This window comes from Rhinolophus ferrumequinum, chromosome 2, assembly GCF_004115265.2.
Source record: "Rhinolophus ferrumequinum isolate MPI-CBG mRhiFer1 chromosome 2, mRhiFer1_v1.p, whole genome shotgun sequence".
Classification (NCBI taxonomy): domain Eukaryota; kingdom Metazoa; phylum Chordata; class Mammalia; order Chiroptera; family Rhinolophidae; genus Rhinolophus; species Rhinolophus ferrumequinum.
Window position 1 is genome coordinate 58,331,393 of NC_046285.1, and position 8,646 is coordinate 58,340,038.

Below are 8,646 nucleotides of genomic sequence, written 5' to 3' on the forward strand. Positions count from 1 at the left end.
CCATCATTAGAGTCTAACAACGCTTTCACATGCAGCAATAATAGGAGCGGTTCACCCACCGTCTGTAAGAGGTGGCTTAATGCTTGCATCAGCCCTTTGCAAACAGACTGATCGATGGAGCCAGTGATCAGGAAAATTGAATTCCACTGAATACACGTCGCTCTCTGCCTGGCATGATCATATTTCAACGAAGCAAAACTGTAAATAGTGGGAGGCATTTCTGATGAGCTGTGTGTTTGGGAACAGGGGATTTTGAAATATCATTTTGAGCTCAAATTCATCAAATTTTTAGTAACAGAGTTTAGAGAAACAAGTTCAATAGCATCTAAGTGGTGAAGGAAAGAGAATTCAGTCTGAGCAAAACATAGCTATAGGCAGTACAGATTCCTTGGTGCTCCCTTTGACCTGAGGAGAAAGCCTGCATTGTGTGCTGTGTGCATTGCTCATTCTCCAAATACTTGTTTAGAGCACCCCGTGTACCAAGAATTGTGCGAGGCACTAGAAAAATTTGGATACAGTGGAGGCAGACCCTGCCATTAGAAAAGTCATAGTTCAGTGGGCACAGAGGATGCTCAGATGGAATCCAGAGAGAAGATCACTGCTCCGTGGAGGTCTGGTTAAATCTGGTCTTAATCCACATTCCACAACATGTGATATTCCAAAGCCCTTCCTTAGATTTTCACTAGAGCCCTCTGCTTCTTGTCTATGCCAGTGCTGATGTAACCTGTCTTTCCCTGTAACACCCTGGACTCTGACCCTTTAGCAGCACCAGAGAAATCTACTCTTATCAAATATTTTGTAATGATTTATAGACTTTTTAAGCAGGATTTTCAGGAAATCATGGTGTGGGGCACATCTAGAGTGGTTGACCTCCGTTATTCCCCTGGGGTAATAAAAATCCCTCTTTGATTTTGAGCAAAGTAGTTCTGATTTGTTTTATATCCCTCTCAGTATAAGCTTCTACCCCCATCACTCATAATTTTCCTAAATAAGTATAGTTCCCTTCTCACAAGAAGTTCTGGTGACTGCTGTTACCATACGCCTCCTCCTCTCATTATATAGATATAATATCGTAGCACGTGATGTAAATGCTATTAGAGAAGTTAAGAATAAGGGTCTTTTTACCTTGGAATGGGATAGCCAGAGGTGGCTTCACAGAGGAGAACTTTGCATGATTTCTGGCAGAATAAATAAGGAAGAGCAGGGAAAACGCTCTAGCAGGAGGAAATGGCAAAAAAGTTTGAAAGACATGTTTCCATATGATCCCCCCTGTTGAGACAACATAGAGCTATCTAAGGGTACTGTGTTGTGTCCTGAAAGTTTGCACAGAATTGTGGGTAGGATCAAAGCCAAATGGAGCCAAGTAAGAGGCATCCATGGATCAGGGAGGAAAAAAATGACAGTAAAATGAAGAAACCTGTTATATGAACCCAGCCAAAAATTTGAAAGAGAGGAAATACCCAGATATGAGGCACAGGATGGAAACTAGGTGAAGGAGAAGATTTGAAAGGAAGATAGGAAAGCAGATTTAGAGCCGTGATACTCAGCTGAACATTGAAATCACCTGGCAAGCTTCCCCGAGCCCCGTGCCTAAGGCCACCGAGAGATCCTGACGTAAGTGGTTTGGGGTGTGGCCTGGGCATCAGGATGGTTGAGAGCTCTCCAGGTGATTGTAATATGCTGCCCAAGTTGGCAGCCACTACCTTGGGAGATACCAAAGGTGATGGTAATAACAGGAGCAGGTATAGCTACCTCTTGCCCTTGGGGTTGGAAGAGAGGATAAGGATAAGGGACAGGAGCTGGAAATCTTTAGGACAGAAGTCTCACCTGGACGGGTTTGACAGCCAGGAACCAGGAGAGATCCGATTTTAAACTTGAAGTTTAATTCTACGGCAGTATTTTTCCAAGTGTTATCATGGAACCACTTCATCAGAATCAGCTGGGGATACTTGCTAAAATGCATATTTCAGAGCCCCACCTCAGAATCTCTTGAAGTGGGATGGGACTGAGAGTCCACACTTTTTAAAAAACCCCTTAAGTGGTTTGTATACCCATTGGAGTTCAGGAGCTACTGTTCTATAGCAGATAACTTACATCGCAGTGAATAACAAATGGCACCAAGAGCAACGGCACTTTTCACTGAGTACCTTCTCTATCTGAATGCTGTGGGCAGGTTATTCTGTCTTACTTAGATGAACACTTTAAAGTAGGTATTATCTTTGCTTTACAAATGAGGAAACTGAGGGTCAGAGAAGTTCAATAACTTGTCTAGAACCATGGAATTAGTGAGGGGACAAAACCAGTCTTCAAACCATCATCTCACTCCAAAGCCACAATGTTACTGGCATGGTCATAGTCAAATCTCTGTCAATAAGACCCCAGTAAAACCACTGGACCCTGGTTAGTGCACATGTTGATATGCCAGGAAGATGATGTGTCCTGATTTTACTTTTATAGACACTTTGTCTATAATAACCCCTTATGTTCCTACCAGTATATATGTATGTGCACTCTTGTCATGCGGGGTGTCATGCGGGAGACCCTGCTCGCTGCGGCATTTGTCACGCGGGGTGTCATGGGGGGGTCTCAGCTCCCGCTCCCCACACAAGAATGCAGGATGTGGCTAGGCCAAAAAGGAACACCCACGGAGCCATAGGTTGGGGAGTCATATCACTATAGTCTCACTGGAGGCTGGATTCACACGACGTGCGACCTGCTGTCCGCTTTTCTGCCAACTGACTGACTCTCTAACTGCAATTCGCACTTGCTAGCTCAGCCACCATCTTCTTCCTAGCCCCCGATTTTCTGCTAGTTTAGCCACGGCAGTTATATTAGTGGCCAATGGCTCACTGGTTACAGTTGACGGCCAACTAGCCACAGCTGATGGCCATCCAATCACAGTTGATGGCCATTTGCTACCTGAGCCAGCACCTTTCCATGTGAGGCCGAGAGCCTAGAAACTGCACTCCTGGCTCTGTCCCCACAACTCTCTAGTGTGGTGTGAGCAGATGTGATATTTATGGCATGCTTGCTAAAGGGACAGGGAGGTACAGGCTACCACTTTATTTAGATTTTCTGAAAGGGCCCATTTCTCTCTCCAGATAAGGAAAGTTTACCTGTTTTCAATTCAGGGAAAAATATTTTTCACAAATGGATATAGTAACACAGAACACACCGGTTGATTCTCTGAAACCCTGGTGAATTGGCTAGAGAGCCATGCCCCAAGTGGGCTGGCTGTAAGAGCCCTTTGACACGGTCACAGTGGCCCAGTGGGGGCTCCTGTCTTGGTATGCTATCAAATCTGTGGGGACAGAGCCCCAAAAAGCAGTTTCCAGGCTCTCGGCCTCACATAGAAAGGTGCTGGCTCAGGTAGTAAATGGCCATCGACTGATCAAATGGCCATCAGCTGTGGCTAGTTGGCCGTCAGCTGTAACCAGTGAGCCATTAGCCATGAATATAACTGCCGTGGCTAGGCTAGTAGAAGAGAGCAAGAGGAAGAGAAGAAGGGGGAGCTAACAAGAAGATGGTGGCTGAGTCTGCAAGCGGCACAGTGAGGGTTGAGAATTGTGTGGCTCCTATTTCCTGTTTCTCCAACCCAGCCGCCAGCGAGAGTATAGTGGTGTGACTCCCCTACCTATGGCTCCGTGGGTGTTCCTTTTTGGCCTCACCATATCCTGCGTTCTTATGTGGGGGGCGGGACCGGAGACCCCGCCAGACGCCCCGCACGACACTTGGCGAAGCGAGCAGGGTCCCCTGCACTACAAAATCCCACCTGGGTCTCACCTTCTCATCTCTGTGGGCCTTCCTGGAAAACCAGTCTTGTCCCCATCTCCTCTCTGATTAAACCCTTGCTGCGCTTTTTCCATTTTCCTCTGTCCTGCCCTCTCCCCAAGGACAGGAATTCCATCTTTCATTCACAGCTTTTCCCCAGGTGTTCTGCTCACCTGCTGTGGCTCTGCTACTACCAATTACCTAGATCAGTGCCTATTACCCTGAAGCTGTGATGATATGGAAGGAACCCCAGACCTGGAGTCAGAAGACCTATTTGTGCTTTTGTTCTACAGTGTAGTCATGGGCAAGCCTCTATACTCCATCTGGGCATTTACTCAGGAATCAGAAAATAATTCACCACCTTCTCCAGATACAATTCCCTGCTCATGTCTCTAAACTTGTTCATATAACCTAACGTGGGATTGAGCCCACAATTGCATCCTGAATCTGTTCACCTCATTAGCAATATCTTTTATCCAGGGCCCTGATAAAAGAAAAAATATTCTTTTTCCTCCTATAAACTCATTAAAGCTACATCAGGTCAGTAACCTCTCCTGGGTTGATGGGAGTGCCACCTGTTCTTGGTAGTGGGGAGCATTCCCTCTCCAGGTATGCCGTCTTTCAAAGATGGGAGAATTTCCTAACTGTCCAGAGCCTGGACATTCAATGAGTACAGTTTACTTGTGGCCTTGCTTACTGTGTCTTTTATAAGCAGCACCCTGTGCTATGTTCTCTATTGCTTTTTTGCCTGAAGCCCAGGTCAGATTGGCCAGCTTTGTTGGTCTTTGGCTTCCCCTCGTGGCTGATTGAATAAGCAAGTTTAGGGTCACTCTGGGGCCTAATTCTTTTTCTCTCTCTTTGCAACGATATTCCTGAATGCATGAGTCTCAAGATAGAGATTTGGTGCTCAGAAAGGCAGTTAATAGTCCTAGTTCTTGTTCTCCAAATCAGCTTCTAACAGTGCTTTACCGGGATTATCAGACCCTGGTGGCAATTTTGTTCCCAGGCTGCTGCACATTCTGTGTTCAACAATAGCCAAGAACCTGGTGCTGACGACAAGAGTAAGGCATTCTTGGGTCTGGGCTAAAATACTATCATAATGCAGCCAAAGCTTCCTTCTTTACTTCTAACCATACCTTTGTGCTCTCGTCCACCAAGTACCCAAGTCCCAACCTGACTGCAGACACTAGACGTCATCCATTTTTTTTATCTTCCCAATCTCAACCTCCCCAACCTCCTCAGTGCTGGCACGCACAGTGTCTCAATGCCATTTGGTGAGTTAAATAATGCCCAAACTCACGAACAACTTGGTGAACACAAAACACACACACACGTGTGCACACACACATGCACTCACATACCATCAAAAGAAAAACAAAAAATTTGATGCTAAAAGAATTTGGTCCTCATGCTGTCACTTCTTGAATGGCTGATTTTGGATGATTAAAATCATGAGGAATCCAAAAGTAGAAGAATTCGTCATGTTTGACGTGGCACATTTTAACCAATTTAAAAAATTGCTTCCGCATCATCAACATGTCCAATTTACATGTATTTAGGTAATGAGGAAGAAAATATGCAGACACTAAATGTGAGAAGGAGAATAACCATGAGGGCGGGGAGAGAGGAGCAATCCCAAAAGAAGAAGGAGAAAGAAAGGAGGAAAATAGTAAAACAATGAAAAAGAGGATGAGTAATGAAAGAAAAGACAACAGAGTGGATTAACATCCTTCTTATTCAAATTCAGACTGTTAGAGCAGGGAAGGAATCTAGATTCCTGGTGTGGGGAAGAAGACTCTAAAGCTGAAGGGAAAACAAAGGACCCAAGGCTGTTTTTGGTGTCAGGGCTGGACCGCAGGTCTGATAAACAGTGCTACCTTTCCCTAATTCAGGCTGCTTCCATGGCATGTCATAGCTTTCCTTTCAGTGTGATCAACTCCCCACATGTACTAGGTGTATAAGAATTGTTTGTGGAATGGAGAATACAGTGCAACATGCTGACATAGTCTGAACCATTTGTATTGTTGTTGGGCTAATGGTTTTTATTTTTCAAGGTTAAGAATTTTAAAGTGTGCGTGGTTTAATGCCCCTCCATCAAGTCTTCTTGGGTTTTGCCTTTCCAGGCACCCCTTGCCCCACCCTGGTCCATATCATAGCCTTCCTAGCTTCCCAAAGCCCTTATTTGTTCTTCATTTTCTATCTTGCAGCGGTCACATTTACCTTGTAGTACTCTCTCCCCTACCTCCCTTTTTCTTCTCTGTCTTGTCTCTAAGCACTTTGAAATCAGTTATCTCACCCTGTGGCATGGGGTCAATTGCACTGAATTGGGAGATTGGGTTGAAAGGCAGCTTTGACCCTGTTAAACCTGAGGAGCAGTTTCCTCATCTGTAAAATGCTGATAAGTAGTTTCTAGACTCTGTGCCTCAGAGGATGCCTATGAGATTCCCTTGTGGTGCTGTGAACTGCTAGGAGGCAATGGAGTATTATCCTCCATGTGTTGAAGCAGTGATATACAAGAAACAATGAGAAAAGATGTAGAAGCAATGTGTCTGAATCTAAATAAGTACAAACTATTAAAAATAATGACTAATTAAGGATATTTAAAATTGGAAGAACAAAATTGTTGACAACCAGTTACATTGGGATTTAGGATAAGAATTATCGGTGGGTCTGCTTAGGAGGAGGGTAGAGACTCTGATTAAATGGAAATCATTTTGAATGCCAAGTGGGCATATTAAAAATTTAAGGGTAACATCTAAAAGAGAAGAGATAGAAAGTATCAAACCAATAGAGGGGGAAAAAAGAATAAAGTCCAATGAATCAAATAGAAAACAAATACTTCACGTGTAATAAAAATATTAACAACAACGTAGGAATAATAACTACAAACCTCAGGATGGTACTTACTTGAGGATTGATTGTTTGAGGATTTGAGATTCAGCTGTATTTTAATGTTATGTTAATAGAGAGGAAGGAAGGAAAGAAGGAAGGAAGAAGGAAGAAAGGAAGGAAGGAAAAAAAGGAGGAAAGGAGGGAGAAAGGATACGGCCAAATTTAATATTTATTCTAACTAAGTGGAAATTTCACAGCAGTCTCCTTGTCTGATATATTATTTACTCTATTTTAAAACTATGTTATAACTAAAGGGGAAAAAGCAAATGGCACCAGATTAAGAATTAGGAAATCTGCATTCAGGTTCAGGCTCTGATAATCTACTATCTGACCTTGGACATCTTAACCTGTTTTAGTCTCATTGTCCTCTATTGAAAAATTAGTGTGCTCCCTTCGGCAGCACATATACTAAAATTGGAACGATACAGAGAAGATAAGCATGGCCCCTGCGCAAGGATGACACGCAAATTCGTGAAAAATTAGTGTATATGGGTAGAGGATCTCTTAGTCACAACTTTTACATTTCTATGACTCTCCATGCATCTCTCCATTTTTCTTTGCTCCCTGAACCATACAAATGAAATGAAACAGAGATCATCTCATCTAAACCTTTTATATTATAGAAGGGAAACTGAGACCCAGAGAGGAGGAATGGTTTTCCCAGAGTCAATCCAAGAGTTCAAGTGAACAGAGATCTGGTATTCTCAGTCCCAGTTCAGACTGTTTCCATAGCTCTGAGCCTTTATCTGCCTCTCCATGGTGGTCTGAGGACAAAGGAGAGAATGTCCACAGTGGGGAAGTCACCAAAATAGATAAGGACAACCTATTAGCATTAAACATTCACTAAATGAGACCCAGTATTATTCTTGATTAAGTCAAGCTGAGAAGTTGGATGCAGGAGGGCATTGTTTATGTCAGCACCGTAGCAGTTATGAATGGACTGATTAATAAGTAAACAAATACTAGGAAATCAGACCTGTTTTAATCTTCAAATTCATAGTAACACCCTGTTAACACGAACTTCAAGTATTAACACTAATAACCACACTAATCACAGGGATGAAAACTCCAAATTAATTCAAATGCTGCTCAATAGACCATCACTGCATCCTCACTGCCAGTTCCTTTTCTATCTTTTCAGATCTCCATGTGGTAATTAAATCCATTAAAATGTAAAACAAGCTTTTGTTCTCAAGGGGAAAAATGAAAAAGGGAGCTGAATAACATTGGTGGTGAAACTGTGACTTCTCAGAACTTCCATTACAAACAAATTCTTGGCCCTTTTTTTCTGAAACAGCAGCTCTCCCACTCTGGGATCCTGCTGCCCTGTGGAGTTCACAGCATTTCTCAGTAGGAAGACACGGCTTGGTGAGGAGCATGAAGCCGAGGTCATGGCTCCACTTTTACAGCGGTAAGACTTTGGTTTTATAAAACATGGTTTTTTCTCTGGCCTTTGTTTTTCCCATTTGTGAAATGGGAATGATATCTGCTTCTCCCAAGCTGACTGTAGGAATCAAGTGAGATGATGAAAGTAAAGGTACTTTGTAAACACAACAAAAGCACTTTATCAAATGGGCTATTATTCTCCATGATGTTCAGAAGCGCACAGAGCTTCAGTGTATTCTTTGAGTGAGGTGTAGGAGCCTAGTGAAGTGTAGGAAAATGAGGTTCAGGCATTGTTCACACTAAGACCTATCAATGAATACATTTTAAGACAGGATATAATCATGATTCTCATACAGACATAAAATGAATGCATGCCAAAGGTCTTATTTAACTCAATAAAATTAATGAGGGATACAAAGAATTCAAAAGCAAACTCATAGTACCACATATTTTTTGTCAAATATGGAATGCTGAAATAAATTTACAAAAGGAAGTAAAAGTGGTCACCTTCTACAGGTCAATAATCAGTTACATTTCATTATATTCATTTTGCATTTCTATGGACAGGGACTATCAGTTTTCTAGACCTGAATTTCC

At 42.8% G+C, this 8,646-nt stretch overlaps 1 non-coding gene across 1 annotated transcript; it reads left to right on the plus strand.

Annotated features, from left to right (window-relative positions):
- Nucleotides 1–7,047: 7,047 nt before the first annotated feature.
- LOC117014803 (U6 spliceosomal RNA) lies at nucleotides 7,048–7,154 on the plus strand. The gene has a single exon (XR_004421614.1). It is a non-coding gene; the product is annotated as a U6 spliceosomal RNA (small nuclear RNA).
- Nucleotides 7,155–8,646: the final 1,492 nt, after the last annotated feature.